Source organism: Protopterus annectens, chromosome 9.part0 (genome assembly GCF_019279795.1).
Source record: "Protopterus annectens isolate FY-2018-M chromosome 9.part0, PAN1.0, whole genome shotgun sequence".
Lineage (NCBI taxonomy): Eukaryota > Metazoa > Chordata > Ceratodontiformes > Protopteridae > Protopterus > Protopterus annectens.
In genome coordinates, this window is record NC_056743.1 from 1098758732 (window position 1) to 1098776644 (window position 17913).

Sequence of the window (17913 nt, forward strand, 5' to 3'; positions counted from 1 at the left end):
GCTTCTGATGCTCTGTAGTTGTGGTAATGGTATATGGATGCAAGCATGGATTGAGTGTCGAAGATTGTTCCTATGAATTCTAGATTCTGGGTGGGTTGCAAATTTGGTTTGTCGTGATTTATTGAGATCCCTAGAGTTAAGCAAGCTTTTAGTACCTGGTCTCTCGCTTGTACCAGTTGATGCCTGATTGGGCCAGTGATGCACCAGTTATCCAAACAAGGGAACACCAAGATTCCCTGCAGCCTTTGATGGGCTGCTACCACTGCCATCCATTTGGTAAACACCGTGGGGGCTATGGTGAAGTCAAAGGGCAGTACTCTCAGCTGGTAGAGACTGGCTCCCTCTCAGAAGTGCAAGTGCCTCCTGGACCATCTGGTCATCCTTATGTGATAGTATGCATCCTGGAGGTCTATTGAGCACATCCAGATGTCCTTCCCTAAAAAGTGTAGAAAGGGCTGTACCATGGCCATCCAGAACTTGGTTTGCATGACCAATTTGTTTAACATGCTTAGTTCCAAGACTGGTCTCCAGTCCCCTGTTTTTTTGGACCCTAAAAGAACCTTGAGTAAGTTCTGGATCCTATCGGGTCTGGTGGGACTTCTTGGATTACTCTTTTTGTACCTGCTCAGTACAAAAATATATGTGTATATGAACTATTCACTCTATAACTCTGGAAAATGTAGAAATACCTGAAAATTATATGTATATATGGCAAATAACTGAGAGGCTTAGATTTCAACATTTTTACCTACGTGCTGCTAATACAGGTTTTATACTAACTGACTGATTAAGTCCTGGTTGAATATGAGATTTCAGCCTTAAAATCCAGTTTAACTCAACTGTTTCTAGATAATTTTGACTATCACCCCCTCTCTTATTCGAGTTTATTTTACATCGTGGAGGTCTCCATTTGTTTTGTTCTGTGGATAATACTTTTTTCAGTGTGAGACCTTGGATGGTAGTTTTCCTGCTTCTTCTAATATATATATATATATATATATATATATATATATATTTTTTTTTTTTTTTTTTTTTATTTTATATATCTTCTTTTTTTTTATCATGGCAGAGAGAGAGAAAAATTAAGTGAGATATGCATTTACAAAATTATTTGTATTTCCGGCAAACAGGAAAAAATAGCAAAAAGTAGATATATATATATATATATATATATATATATATATATAAAAGCAAGGATAAAGGAAGGTTAAGTGAACGAAATTCTAAATTTTAGAAGTTCTGTAAGTAAATCTTACTCTTAGAGCTTGAGAGAAATCAACAACCATGTCTTGACGCTACAAGCAGAAAAACAAGATCTGAGGGGAATAGCAGCAAGGCATTATGGGTAGAGAGGAGCTCAAGAGTTTGTAGGCTTCTACGAGCGGAATATAGTGTCTGTGTCAGATCCAGGGGTCGGATCCAAACCCATGTGTTGATGGTCAATGAAAATTGACATCAGATTCATTTTGTCAAACAGAGTGAATACCAGCACAAGTGACTGAATAATTATTTCATTGCAAAATGCCCATATTCCATTATGGGTGAAGTGCTCACAGCAAGGAGTGGGAATTTGCCCCTTCCCTGCTATTGTGCCATCATTTCATGGTTATTATATACAAGAAGCACAGGGTGTGGAAAATGCAGGGGGGGGGGGGATTATCCCCTGAAAAAAACATTTATTTTCATCTTTTTTGCAGGCTAATATTGCATTTATGGTAGGCTTCATTTGATGAGTTTGTACTGAATAATATGGTAGGATATTATGAGTCATAGATGTTTGTGTGTGTGTGTGTGTGTGTGTGTGTGTGTGTGTGTGTGTGTGTGTATGTAGGTAAACAATTTAGTGTAGTCAACCAGCAAGTACACATTTGAAAGGGAAGAAAAAAAAAAGAGTACCTGGAGAAAAGCCATGTTCACAAGGACAGAATGTACAAGCAATCAGTTGCATTGCATTTGTTTCAGACTGGGGTGTATCAACCTCCCACTCTCTTATGTGAATAGATCTATTGTGTGAGGAAACTTGGATAACTACCCTTGACCAGTTCCATAAGAAGACAGAACTGCTGTTGCCTGGCTATAAGGAATTCATCACAATGACTTTTGGAGAGTCCACCTGAATCTTCAGAATTACTCTGGGTATCAGTGGAAAGGGTTGAAATGCATACAAGTACATTCCCATCCAAGAGAATGAAAAAGCATCTGTTTTCTATGCCTGTTTGCAAGGAACTTGTTCAGTTGCCTATTCTGAAAGGAGGCAAAGAGATCTACTTGAGGAGTTCTACGCAGTTGGAAGCCCCCAACTCCCACACTCAATTTCCATTCATGAGGGCATATCCTGGTACTGCTTACCTTGTCTGCCATGATGTTTTGCTCTTATGGAATCACTTTGAGAATGATTCTACAAAGATAAGTATGCCATCTAAATATGGTAAAACTGAATATCCAGCAGTCTGCTATGGGCTGTGTCACAAGAGCTAGGCACTTTGTGATCACCCTTAAAGCAGTATGTAACCCAAAAGGTGACACAGAGAACTGATAGTGTAACCCAGACAGTTTGAACTTTGGAATTTTCACAAATAGAAGAATGCTGTTATAATCATTCTGTATTACTGGACTGTCCCTTCTTCTAGAAGTTTCTATCCTTTTTCTTTGAACCTCCCTGACACTTTTTCTGGTACATCTGATTGCTAGAAGCTTGTTGAGACTGTTTATTTTGCTTTTTGCAAAAGGAACCTAAGCTTGCAAGAAAGATTTTAGCAAACATATAGGAGGAGGACTGAAAAATCTTAGTAAGCCCCTGAATCAGTTTCTCTGTTCCATAAAAGTGTTTGAGCATCTGAGTAGCAGTTATGGCCAAGCAAAACCTCCCTTTCAAAGGAGAATTAAAAATTACAGATTAACATTTTAAGAAAGCTGTGTATGCACCCATGCAAACTGCTCCATAACAGAAGCAGAAGTTGTTGCCCTGGATACAACAAAGACAAAGTAATAAGAACACTACTAAGAATGCCTTGTTACTTGTCATACAGAAGCAATTAAAGAATTCAAAATGGACGTACCTTTAGAAGAGGGAAAACTGGTAGTGATGTCCCTTATATTGTTAAAAGAAGCCAAGTACTATTTTAACACATGAGCTTGATAATTCAGAATTCCGAAGACTAAAGAGGAAGAAGAAAAATAAATCCTCTTCCCAAAGATGTCAAGAGTTTTCTCATCTTTGTCAGAGGGGAAGGGATTACCATTAAATATAAGTTTTTGTTACAGCAGGATTTGACATGGAATTAGCTGCAGGATCAGATATGGGATGACAAAACAATTATTTTTATGGGGAACAGTACATGTGCTTGAGTCCCAAGTGCTCAAAAAACCCTGTCTGAAAGCTAGGGATTTGAGTGCCTTGTAGCTTATGTAAACTGTTGCTTGTGCTCAAACTTGAATATGAGTTGGAGCAAGCAGCCATGGGGGGAGAGTGCTACTTGCACATGACCATGAGTTTCAGTAAGTCAAGGGAGAGTGTTAGTTACACACAGATATGAGTTTTGCCAAGCAGCCATGTGGACAGCGTTACTTACACATAAATATGAGTTTAGGCTAACAGCCATGGGGAGAGAGACTACTACTCACACACAAATATGAGTTTGGGCAAGCAGCCAGAGGGAGTGAGTGCTACTCGCACATAAATATGAGTTTGGACAAGCAGCCATGGGGGGAGAGTGCTACTTACACATAACTATGAGTTTCAGCAAGCAGCTGTATCGGGACAGTACTAGTTGCACACAAATATGAGTTTGGGCAAGCAGCCATGTGGAAAGTGTCACTCACACATAAATATGAGTTTGGGCAAACAGCCATGGGAAAAGAGTGCAACTCACAAACAAATATGAGTTTGGGTAAGCAGCCTTGTGGAGACGGTGTTACTCACACACAAATATAAGTCTGGGCAAGCAGCTGTCAGAAGAGAGTGCTATTTGCACACAAATATAAATTTGGGCAACGGAGGTGAAAAAGTGAACAGGAGGGGGGGTTATGGGTAGGGAGCATTAAGGTAGTTTTAGGTTTGAGGGAGGTGTTGTAAATTTAGGTTTAGGGTGCTCTAAGGGAGTTTTTGGGTTAGGGAGAAGAAAGGGAATTTTAGGTTCAAAGAGGGGTTGGAGTTTTAGGTTTAGAGAGCAGGAAGGAGGTTTTAGGGTTATGGAGCAATTTTGGAATTTAGGTCTAAGGAGGGGGCTGGAGTTTTAGGTTTAAAGAGCATCAGGAATTTTAGGGTTAGGGAAAAGAAGTGGAGGTTTAGAGTAATGAAGCAAGGAACTGTGTAGGAGTTTTAGGGTTAGAGTTAGGGCTACACAATAGGAAAAGTTGGGTGCTGGGTGGGCTATGTAGAAATGGGAGACTGAACTAGTGGGAGTTTGAGCACTTGTTTTTTGAGCAAGTGACAGCAAGCAGGATCATCATTAGCTTCTAACATGCAAGCATCTGTGGTAGACGTACTCATAAGTTTTAGAAAGTTTATATATAAAGTCTGCCTGTTTTTTTAGGAGCTGCGGGTTGACTGTCTGGCATATTTTAGGAAGTATTGAAAATATTGTTCAAAGCAGGCAAAATAAGTGGAATAATAGCAAATTCTGAACATTCAAGATGTCATAAATTACAACATTGCTTCAAAGAAGCAGGACAATCTGTATGTTCCCACTGAAATGTCTTATTCATTCTAGAAACAATCTCAGGAAATGAAAATTGTTCCAAAGGAGCCTCTAAATAATCACTTTAATCAGAAGAAAAATCATGTATTTTAGCTGTAATATTAGAAAATGCCTTTTTTCAGTCTCCATTCTATCATTAGACAGAGAATTATCAGAAAAAGAGGGACGTTACTTATTTTTTCCATGAAAAATCCAGTCACTGTTCAAAAATTGTATGCCTACAGTAAACCTTTAACAAACTCTCCTTATCTACAGAAAAATGATAAGAGGAAGGTAAATGATTAATTTTATGTCTCTTTTTTTTCCCTAGGGCCATCCCTAGAAGGGAATCAACTCATAGATGTAGCTTTATGCTGGGACCAGGTGTCTTATCCCAACTACATTGGGATGCACCCTCTGCTCCCTCCTCTAAGACTGACAAGAGTTGCCATCCTGTGTCCATCAAGGACACGTGAACAAATGCGTAGGGTGTGGATGAACTCTGATCATGGTGGCTGAAGTGGCTACAATAGAGGGATCTGGAGAAAAAAATTAATTGCTCTGAGGAAACTGTAATGGCCTCAACAGAGTCTCCCACCAGTAGCTGAGGCATAGCCTGCTGCATTGACAAGCGCTCCTTGCAAGTTTTCCTTTTCTTGGGTTCGGAGGAAGGCACAACCATGGGACTGGAATGTTGTTCCATGGTTTTGCCAAAAATGGAGACTAATTCCAGGTTACCACAGCTAGAGCAAATTAATAACAAAGGTAGTTTTAACAAACAAAATACACAGTGACACTCCCCAGATACACTTCCCCCAATAAAACACATTATGTTACACAAAAATCAGCATGTTTTTTTTTTTCACAAAAGTGCTGAAAATAAGTACAAAGATAAAAGATAAAAATATAAGATACACAGTCTGCCATGCCAGCCAGTCACAAGACAGTCCCCTAAAACACATATTTTTTTTATCAAAATATATGGTTTCTCAAAGAAATCATAACATATTTCCCAGAAAACAAAGGACAGTGGAAGGTTTTCTCCAAAGAGAATTTATTTGCCTAGCAACAAAAGAGCATTACCTGACTATCAATCCCTGAAACCCACAAGAGAAGCACTTTCTAAGGGTGGCAAGGAAGTACTGAAGCCTTTGGCGCCCAGTCTGCTGTTTATTTCCACTTGGAACTCATGCAACCAGCAGTCTGCGTGCATGTGTAGAAGGAGCACAAGACGTTGGAAGACTGGATAGAGCTAAGGCTACTGCAGTAACGATTATGATGAACATCAACAATGGAACATCCCAGAATGCTGTCAACATCTCTGTTAAAAACACTACCATTGTTCTGTCCTTTTATTTCTGAAGTATCTGAACTCATTTAAATTGCTGATTAGTTATAGTGTTATAGCTTACACTTGTCACTCATTTCAGTGGGGTGTACTTTATGAGTCATTTGATTATAACACTTTCATTTTTTTAAATGGATAAATCTACAAAAGCCATTGGTGCAGTGGACAGCATTGTCATCTCACAGCAAGAGGTTCCCTGGTTTGATTCTTGGCTGGTGTGCCTTCTGTGCAGAGTCTGCATGCCCTCCTTGTATTCGCGTGGGTTTCCTCTGGATGTCCTGGTTTCCTCCCACATTACAAAGACATGCAGTAGGTAGACTGGATACTCTAAATTGGCAATAGGTGCAAGTGTCTGGTGTGGATTGTCACTGTTAAGGTGACATGCTGATCCCATGGGCAGAAATGGGAAAGGGGGTTGTGGATGGATAGATGGAAATCTGCAAAAGCCTGTCTACAGTCTTTACCAAGGAGAGCATAATGTGTATATTTGGTTCTGAGTTCGTTGAATACAGAGAATCCTCACAGAGTTACATTTCTAAATGTAGCAAATGTGCATACACAGAAGACCTGTAATGTCAAATTACTAATCTGGGATGTAGTATTGACAGCTTGTCATTAAATTACTCTCGTCAATTAGGTAGCATTACTCAGGACCTCATTAAAGATATTGTGAAAGACAACATTCATTTATGTCTGTTGCGTACACATTACTCTAATTTTATTTATTTACTTTTTTACGTAATTTATTGCCTGGAAATGTTCATCAGAGTATAGCACATTTTCAATGACATCCCTGAACATAAAAACACTCCCGACGTAAGGGCAGAAATCGATAAACAGTGGTAACAGTACAGACAGGATTTTACTGAAAAACAGCAAATATATGTTTAACAGATCTTTAGTAAAGGATGCTGAACATACATTCATAAACCTGGTGAGACAAAACAGTACTGAATGTTTAATAAAAGTAATGCACCATAATAAGTATGCACCACATTTGCAATATGTACTAAGTAGATCAGCATTTCAAAAAGAAAAAAAATCAATGTTTAATATAATAATGGGTTATGCAGATTTGTGGAGCATTAAAAAGTTTTTCCATGAGTTCAGCACAAAAGGAGTACAACAAACTTTTCTTTTTGTTAACAATTTAACCTTACATATCATGCTATACCATGATGACAGGTCTATTACAAACAGAGATTGCTCTTTAGAGCCATGTCAAGCCTGCCCTTACCAGGAGTCTACCTTATCTTTGATGGCCTGCGAAATGTTGCTAATTTCCATGTAAATGTAGAAAATTGAGGAATACAAAAAAATTGCCTTAACATGCTTTACCAGGACTGCAAAATTTCAACTGTCATTCACAAAGGAATGACCACCATTGCTAGGGTTGTCATCTTAATTAAGCCAATGCAGAGGAGAGTGACTAGCTTTCTAATGCCATCTACTGAAATACTGGAAGAAACCTCCCCCTACTTTACAATGTCATAGACTGCTTACATACTGCATGAGGTGGACTCATTCTTATAGGAAAACTGTGATCCACAGACAAATGCTGCATGTCTGTCCAGCACTAACAACTGAGGTGCTCACTGCATGAAGCTTCTCACAGCTAACAACTCATCTATCAGCAGTGTTCTTGATCCTCACATACACTGCGCTTAACCACCACACATGCTAAGTAGGGCTGCATTATACACTGTATATCTAAGAATCCTAGCCTCTGTGTCATTAAGAAAGGAAAAGTGCATGTCCCTGTATCAAAACAAACTTTATCAAAGCAGTTGACCCACTGTATTGTCTTTGTTAAGACAAATACCATAACATGCTATAGGGCTCTTCAGCAGAGCACCTGCTCTACCAGAGGAGCAACTACATCTGCAGCACAGTTTCGAAATATCTGCACTCATCATATTTTAGAAATGTCAGTCTGGACAATCAGTCACACATTCACAAAACACTCTGAAGCTCAGTCTAGAGGTATAACAAGTTTTAATATGGCTGTACTCTAATGGGACCCTCACCCTGTCCATTTCCCATAATACCCTGGGTTCGTTTTCTGAGAAACTGCCCAAATGTTCAAATTTAGTCATACAATGATGTTCCCTGAAGACAACACAGCTTTGTGAGATATTTATCATAAGAGTAGATTCTAAAGGAGAAATCACAGTAATGGTATAGTTTGGTATAGTTACCATCTACTTTCCACCCCGTTGTTATTGTTGGGGATTGCTGCATACATTATCTTTTGTTTGCTAGTATTAAATACCTGAATATACCATTAAAGACTAAAAAGTCAAAAAGTTAAAAATCAGTGGGCATTCAGAAGCCATAGATTTGGAGCACTTAAATGCCACACAAGGCAGATTTTTTCTTACAAAAGGAAAGTGCAACCAAAACAATCATACTTTCACAGTCAGTATAAATTTAACATATGAGCCTGTCAATTCAAAATTCTAAAAATCAAAGTTACAGAAACACACATTTCTTCCCCCAAATAATGTTACCATCCTTGTCAGAAGGAGAATAATCAGAATTAATAAAATGCTTGGCAGCAGGTAGATTAAATAAAGCTAAAGCAGCTTTATCATCTCTGGGATTAGTGTATACAAACTTGAAATATGAAGGAACTTTGTGCATTCTCTCTGCCTTCTTAGGGCCAGCAGGTTAGCTGTCAAGGAAACCACAATCTGTGACAAAACATATCCTCCAATACTGACAGCAATGGGGGCATGGATGAGGGTTCTGGAAATTCCAATTTTATCATTATGTTTTAAGGGACTGAGAAACCTCAGCATTTTCCCACTGAAAACAATGGCTAATTCTGGAAATAGTCGAAGAGAAAAAAAATCCCTCACAGGGGCTTTCAGATACCACAGTCTCCTCAGAAACTAAACCAGAAACCCGCAGAGAAAAGATTGCACCTGTGCTTTCACATTTCCCTACAAACTCCACATCTTGAACCTCTTTATAGAAAGAGGAATTCCTTTTTCTTTTCCCAGAAATGACCTTAAAAGAAGGGTCAAATGCCTGCACAAGAACCAGAGCCAAGCCCAATAAATTACTCCTCTGTAGAGAAACTGATACAGCAGGAGATAATGTTTTTCTCTCTTTTTGATAAGGAAAGTTAGGACAAATAGACCTAGTATTTTCAGTAACCACTTCCTGGGGAGGGGCACAATATTCTAGATAGGCAAAAGCATATTCCCTGTCCCTTCTCCCATAACCAACAAGAGTGGCTCTTGCCTACTAAAGGGACCCCAAACATCGCAAAGAATATGACTTACCCCAGTCCATGGTGGCTGTATGGACAACACCTGAGGGAATCTGAAGAAATAGATGAGTGGTCTGAGAAACCAGCTTTAGACACAACTATGTAACCCATCATCGGCTGTGGCACATTACCAGCCTACTGTGATGGCAAACGCTGCTTAATTAACTTTATCTTTTGTGGCTGGAAGAAGGCCCAAACAAGGGACCTGTGCATTATTCCATCGTCAAACCAAAAAAGGGGCTCGTTTCCTGGGGAAACTTAGCAGCAACAGTTAGTAAAACAGGAAAGTAGCAAAAAGGTAACTTTTTCCACAAAAACACTTTAAATGCTTTCAGCACCCCCAAAAAGTGAAAAAAAAAGTTTATCCACAAAAAAAAAGAAGTTTAAAACAACGTTTTAACAATTTTTTAACACAAAAGCAAAAAAATGCACTCCCATTTATAAGTGTATAAAAGTCACAAGATAGTCAATGAAGTACTTTTCCTAGCTTAAAAGTAGTTTTTCTCAAAATGTTAGTTTAAATAACAAGAAAAGAAATGCAGAAGGTTTTCCCCTGAAGTGAACTTATCTGCCCAGCAATGGAACAGTTTTAACCAACTGTCATTCTTTGAAAGCCGCACAAGAGAGCTCTTCTCGGCAGCAGGAAAGCTATGAAGTACCTAAACCCAAACTGACTAATGCTTTGGGAGTATAAAAGGTACCCTTAAACTTTGGAAGCTGGTTTGCTGTTACATCTTAGGCAGGGTATAACCCCTACAGCTTAGGCTACTGCAGCAGTGATCAATATGAACAGCATCAACAATTTGGAAGCAAGAACGATGTATGGGGAAAGGAATACTAGACATCAGGGATTTTAAGTATTAATCTAAATTACTTGGAAATCTGTGACACTACCTTTTCAACCCTTGCGCCAGGTATCTGCAAGAGTCTTTCTGTAGAGGCTACTAATACAGATGACTTCAAGGAATAATGGGAACTCATTTAACTACACTCAGGTAAAATGCTGGCTGCAGGTTTACTATGAAAATGTAGGTGAGTCAGAGAAGTGCCTGCATTACTGCACTTGGTCTAATGGTCAGGCTTCTACTGCACAGCAATGTGAAAGTCAGCCTTCATAACCAAGTGCAACTGATCTTTATTTGACTTGGCTACAGATGTAAAGCAAGTGTAGCTAACAGCAGTTATTGTGTTATTGCAGGCCTACAGACTACTCTGTTGGCCTGTATAACTGACTATGTCTTGCTTTATCAGTGAACAAGTTACATCCAGTATCAGCTTTCTACTCTGTGCTCTGCATGTTTCATATTTTTTCTGATAGCCCAGTTCATGTAGGAAAAGTGTCCATTTCATCAGTTCACAAAGTTATGTAAGTTAAAACCAGTGCATATTAACTGTAATTAGTGTTCAGAATTTTGGGTCTGTGATGTGGATAACAAAAAAAAAAGTAACCTATACATTTTTTAGGTTATATTGTGATATATATATTCTCAGCTAGAGCGTCTTCTGTGTGGAGACATGCGTGAATGGGGGTACCTTCATTGAAGGTTGCGCGTCAGGGCCGGCAACTTGGCACGTAAAAATCTACTGCCAATCATTAGCGGACCGGAGTTCCGCTGTGGCGACCCCTAACCGGGAAAAGCCGAAAGACACAACAACATTTATGTATGTGTGTGTGTGTATATGTATATATATATATATATATATATATATATATATATATATATATACATATATATATATATATATATGTGTGTGTGTGTGTGTGTATATATATATATATATATATATATATATATATATATATATATATATATATATATATATATATATATATATATGTATATATATAAAACACACACACACACGTGATAAAAAGTACTGAAAAGCACAGTAGTGGACTACACTGTATCTAAATAACATACACTTCCAGCTTATTTTCAGCTGAATGCGAACTTTGTTATGTTATCTGGGCAAACAATGTCTTCACATTGTTGGGGTCTTACCTTACAAAGAATTTACTGGCCTGTAGTAACTGTACTGCACAGTATGCATATAGTGACCACATCTGTCTGAAAGCAGAAGTATGCGTGGTTTGCTTCTGCTACAGCACCAAAAAATGTCCTTGATCTACAAACACATTATGAGGCCTGGATTTATAAAAACTTTGTTTACAAACAGGAGGACACAGTAAGGTGAACACAACAGCTGGAGCCAAAGCACCCTAATCAGCACTAATATGAAATAACAGTTACTGCATTGCAACAAATTACTTCACGTGGTTTGTGCTAAGAGACATGGTAATCTGGATTTAACAGGTTTAGCTGGCAGTAGCAGCCAGCTATCCAGGGGTAATTTAATAGGAGTCCAGTGCATACGTATTACCCTTCAGGCTGTTAATCAGGCAGCTGTATGAACAGAAAGGAAGATAGCTCAGAGGATAAACAGATGCAATGTACCCAGGAATGAAACGCAGGGGCAGAATCTGAAAAAAGCTTACTTCTCTACCAATATGAAAATGGATTTGCTATCAAGTGACCTTCCGTACCCTAGTATACCCATTCCCAAATGGCATATGCTTCTTTTATGCTGTGTGTAAATTTACAGCATTGCTCCTTTACATTTCTTTTCAATCAAATCAAACTTATACAAACTGAAAGTAAAAAGAAAAGTTCCATATCAGTAAAGGCCAAATTGTCAGCAGTTAACTGGCAGCCAGCTACAGCTGTTAGGTTTCAAATGCACTATGAGATATACTAGGTAATATTTTGTCTATAAGGCAAATGGATGAATGATGTTTACTGAGATTGCTATGTTGGCTGATAGAAGCAAGTAATTACCACACAAAAATCAACACGAACAGCCAAACAGCAAAATGTACTGGGACATCTGTTATTTCAGTGGGTAAATAATATTATGTGTTCCTACAAAACACTAACTCAGTGGTGTTAAAACTAAACTGTGCATTAAAACCTAATAAGGTATACAAGAAATGCCTCTCCTAGCAAGCTCCACTCAATCAAACTGAGGGATAAAAATATTTATATTCACCTACGAAGCCTCCATGACTAGTCAGAAACTGCAGCTAGTGCCTAAGATGTGAATAATCCTTAAGACACAGTACTTGTATTGGACAAAATAAATTATAAAGCAGACATAATGTGGCCTGTTAAAAATAGTTTTTAAAGTACTGAATAGTATTTAAAATACATAGTGCATCTGTTTCCTCAGTGACTTAGTAAAATTAAAATAAATACACAAACAAATAAATAAATGCTGCTTAATGTATATAATAAGATGCAGAAGGGTCTATATCACATAGTCGAAGTTCCATAACTCCAAACACCTAATGGTCGAACCATTACATTCGAAGTTACAAAACTTTGAATACGGGAATAAAAAAAAATGAACGGACAACAAAATAAATTGTTGTAAGCAGGGGGCAAGCCCCCTGCACCCCCACACACCCTGCTACTTAAATATACCAACTCTGAGATCGCACTACATTGAACAAAATGGAAACCTCCACTTATGGAGATTTCCATTCAAACGCTCGAACATTTACAAATTCAGACTTATGGTCTTGACCATATGTGGTTCGAACTTGTAAAAGTTCAACTACGTGATAGGAACCTGATGCAGAAAACTACTCTAAGTCAAAAAAGGTCACTGTGCTTAACAGAGTAACTCACAAATGAAGCAGTAGAGAAAACTCCCCAAAACAAGACCAGTAAGCATAAGCAGAAATTATCTTGTAATGGATGGTGTTTAACCTCACCCTCTGCCACTTATTTATATATGTCAGACTGCTGGTACTGCAGCACTGGTGACAGCTAGTAGTGTGTCTCCTACCTGAAGTGGGCAATTTGTTTCTCAGTGCATTGAACAGGTGCTTTCCTGCTGAGACAGGAAATAGGAGTTGAATGTAGGAGCCTGCACATTTCCACCTCCAACCAGGCAGCTATAGAGAAGCTGAGGTAGCCTAGACTAGACCTCTCTGACATATTTGCTAGATGACCCACTCCTTACCACCCAACTCTCTACACTGGTGGATGGACTGTTTGACAAAGCTTCCCAAGCAGGAAAGAATGGGACATATTATGACAGTTCAAAGATGGTCTGCTCCACACCTGCAAAATGAATAGGTCAACTGGATGTAGTTTTTTCAGCTCTCCATCAGGGTCTGTCAGGAGGGAGATTAGCATCAATACTACATGTGAGGCTTGGGAACAGTTGTTACCCTGGAACCAGGCAATCCCCAATTTCAACATTTCCTACAACCCCCCCCCCGTACTATTTGCTTGACTTTCTCGGGCACCTTGTAAGACGCCTATTTAGTCAATGAGTTTCTGTGTCTACTTGGTGGTCTACTACTTGGATATGCCTTAGCCTAGCAGTGAATATGCCCTCAAACTTTTATAGCACCACTCAGAATTCTTAAGACCTATGTAGGGACAGCTGCTGTGATGGCATTTTTTCATCCACTGAGGTATCATTTCAAGCCTGTCTGAGGATATTAACTACCAGATCCCCCTTCATTTGACTCTTCTTATGACCCACTTTATACACTAAGCACTAGTGTCTATCAAAGCAGGGCTTCTTCAATACTAACAAGAAAGAGTTTATGTTACTGCCTCCTGCCTAGTAAGTCCACCACACAATTGACATTACCTGCCTTTAGCACAATAATGAAAGGAGTATCCCATGCTGTATGCAGTTTATTCTAACAGGAATAAGCACTATTACCTTTTGTCTGACTGTATTCTATTGAGCTGTCACCATCTAGGCATACTAGAGTTTTTGCTGCTGTTGTGCTTATGTTAGATGCTCCAATGTCAGCCCCATATGCTTCCAAACCTTAATCCTAAAGTTCAGCACATAAACCATAACAGACTCATTTAAGGAATCCCAGTCACTCCCCCATTCATTATGAAGTAGGTGTAAAGGCCTCATCATGCTGTGACCATAAATTATCTCAAATGGTGAAAAACTTGTGGATTCTTAAGGCACTTCTCTGTATGCATTGAGGAGATATGGAAAGTAATTGTCCCTGTTTCATTTCTGCCAAAACTCTCAAAATGATCTTGTATAGATATAAACCTCGCCAGCAAATCATTTGTTTAAGAATGGTAGGGGTACTTTTTTTTTAACTGCTTGACCCCACAAAGCTTCCACAAAGGGGTCAGCAGGTTTGACATAAAGTAATCCCCTCTGCACAGCAGTATTTCTCAAGGAAAACCCATCCTGCTGAAAATTTCCTATAAAACATTGGCTGCATTTTCTTTTGTAATATAGGACAAAGCCACTGAATCAGGATAAGTAGTATACCACTACCAAAATATACCTAATACTTTTGGTGTTTGGGGCACTAAGAAGCTCCGCGATATTCATGGCTATCCTCCAAATTGTTATGGTAATAGGCAAGCAGTTTTAGCTTTCTCATGCCTTGCCAATCTAGTGACAGTGCTCAGATGTCTTGCAATACCACTTCACATCTTCTACCATGTCTGGCCAAAAAAAAAAATCATAACCCTTCTTTTTGTCTGCTTTATGCTCAAGTGGCCTTAAAAAGAATATAATGGGCTATGGCCAGAAGTGGCCTATGGCAGGCCTTTGAGGCTACCAGCTGCCATATCACTTCTTCCCATAACCGTCCTCCAGCAATCCATTTAATGGAACAGCAACTGCTTGACAATATACAGACTCTGTCTCTACCCTTAAGAGCCTGCAGTCTTTTTCCACCCCATCCCCATGATTACAGGTTTTGTATGGTAGAATCTCAGGCCTGCACATTTCTCAACTCTGTCTTTGTGATCCTTCCTAGTTTCCCTTCCAGTGGAAATCCAGTATTTTTAACAAGTTTGTCTGAAATTTAGACAAACTATCATCTCTTCCTTTGAAAGAGCCTCTTCCAGAGGAAGTCTACTACCTTCTGACACCTGTGGCTCAGTTTCAAGCTTCCTACTAATACTTAGTTTTTTTTCCACCAAAATATTCATATTAACAGAAACTGACAGAGAGACAAACATGAGCATTGGCTGGGCCCCTCCTGCTTCCTTCTCCATGTGCCTGTTTCTGTGCCTGACTCCATGTAACCACATGCACACAGTATATCATTAAACTCATTACCTGATAGGTTATTGTCAAACTTTACTATCTGCTTAGCCCTCTGCCCCTTCTCAGGCCAAATGAATCCTGGCTAATGGCACCTGAAAATATGTCCCTCCATTAGCCCTCACTGGAGTGAACTGCAGACAAATAATGTTTCTCTGTAACAACTACAAGGTTAACAACACTTATGTCTGATGTGGTATCCAGTGGTTTCCTTACCCTCGAACAGATTATGGTACAGGAACATGTGATACCCTTCAACAGCTGATGTTTAACAACACTCCACTGCAACCATAGCTGCTGTCATCATTATCTGCCTTACAAGACTTTTGTTCCCCACCATTTCATTGTCAACCTTTGGAATATATATATATGCTCCCTCGAATGGAAACATTTTACTCAAAGGCCTTTACACATACTCAAACCAGTGGTTCCCCGTCTTTGCTTGTAAAACCTGCTATGAAGGTATAAACTGCCCCCATAGGCCTGCAGGTTCCCTTATACCAATGTACAGTTCTAAGCACAAATTTCTTAAACAGTTGTGCTCTGCTTTCTAGACAGAGAACTCCATTTTTGCCTGCTTCATCAGCTGTGTAATATTTTTAGTCTGTTAACCCAAATTTCACATCCTCAGGCAAGCTACTGACTATTTCCTTATCATAAGGTCTTTCTATATTTTAAAAGTAAAATTTGACATCCACTCACCCACCTATTAAAGTGCTTCTTCCTCAAATAAAATCACTACCACTCTCTTTTTGTTTTCTCCTACCTTCACCATGCTTTATTCCATAAGCTTCAGAAGTACATTTAAAACATTCAAAGGAAACTTTTTTTTTTTTTTTTTTACTTCATCACACCACAGCAGTCTATAGCAGTCATTTTACTTAATGTATGCATTGGCTTACCAGTGAGCACAGGAGTACAAAAAAAAAAAAAAATACAGTCGCTGCCCCTAGTACATTTGGTGCTGATTATACATATCTTCAAATCCCAAAACAGAACTACCAAATTCACTTCCCTCCTTATACTGAGAAAACAATGTAGTTGTTGGCATCCAAGGTTCAGTTTTCACTGCTGCTACTTTCACGCCCCTTTTTAGTCTCTGTGCTTTATTCCTTTCTCACTGCCAGCCATCAAGCTTCCCCCAATTGGACTCATGCCCATTTGGTCCATAGCATTTGTCCTTAGATTTGCTAAAGTGAGAGCTCCACCTGGAGTGGTAGTCATTCAGGTAGACAATGAGGAGTTTGTACTCTTACTGACATCCCAGCAATGACAACATTTTGTGTTAGCACCTACCTGCACTCCTGTTTAAGGGGACTGGGTACCTACATTCCTGCTGGGATGATGCTGTCCCCTTGCATGTGCAGGTTTATGTGCATTCACCATTGAAGGCTTTTACCAGGTTGTGACTTAATACACCCTAAACCTAACTCCATTATGCCCATTACAACACTGGCCCTCCCAAAAGGGATTGTGGCTATACATCTCCTACTCTGGGCACCCTTATTTGTTATGGCTGCTCTTACTCTCTTTGCAACATGAACCATTTCATTCTATCAACGGCTTTGAGCTCCAGGTATTCCATTTACAGCTCTAGTTTCTTTAGTTCAAACTAACTTATTCTGCTGCATGTTATGTACTCACCACAATGACAAGGGCTCTGTCAGCTTCAGTGGACTGAATCTCAACTGTACACAAAGAAGTGGTCATTTCATCCTTGGTTATACCAGCAGGCTGAATTCCTTTTAGTCTGCATTATTTAGACAGCTGTCTCACTGACATTTTTTCATACTCTACATCAGTAACAGGCACATAATCCCACCTACTGCCACTACTTAAAATGTGGTAGACCGGGGTTATTAGTTCTAATCCCTGCAGTATCAGTCAATATTTGATGTGACCTGAAACAACCAGGATGTAGTTTAACACTCACAACTGGTAGCAGTTTGGATACAAAGGGATATTTGCCATAAGCATATATTGTAAATGTGAACTACTACTACTATCACAAGCCTCAATATTCAGGATTCTAAATATCTTTATGGATACCATGGTGTGACACATGCAGAAGTGAATCAAATTCCCAGCAAATCACCAGGAGTGCTACACTACCAAATAAGCCTTTCACAAAGACACCAGTTTTCTCTTGATACATGGGGCCACAGACTGAAGCTTTCATATTTAGGCACCCAAAAGTCTCAGTTTACAGTGTTAAATAAAATGTGGACCACTGCAGTATCAAATGTCAATTTGTTGTCAGTGTTAATGGCATAGTCAGGAATGAAAGATCCTTCCTCTAAGGCACTGCATATGAGACATGCAAATGACAGATAAGTCTCTGCCATGTAGTTACCAAAGACAGCAGATACCTGGTACACTACCAACACAAACTGACAAAAGTAGTACCTGGAATATGCAGTAAGGCATACAAAGCACTATAATTGATGCTACCATGTCTACTGCATTTAACAGGAGATGCAGGATAATCTGCAACCCTG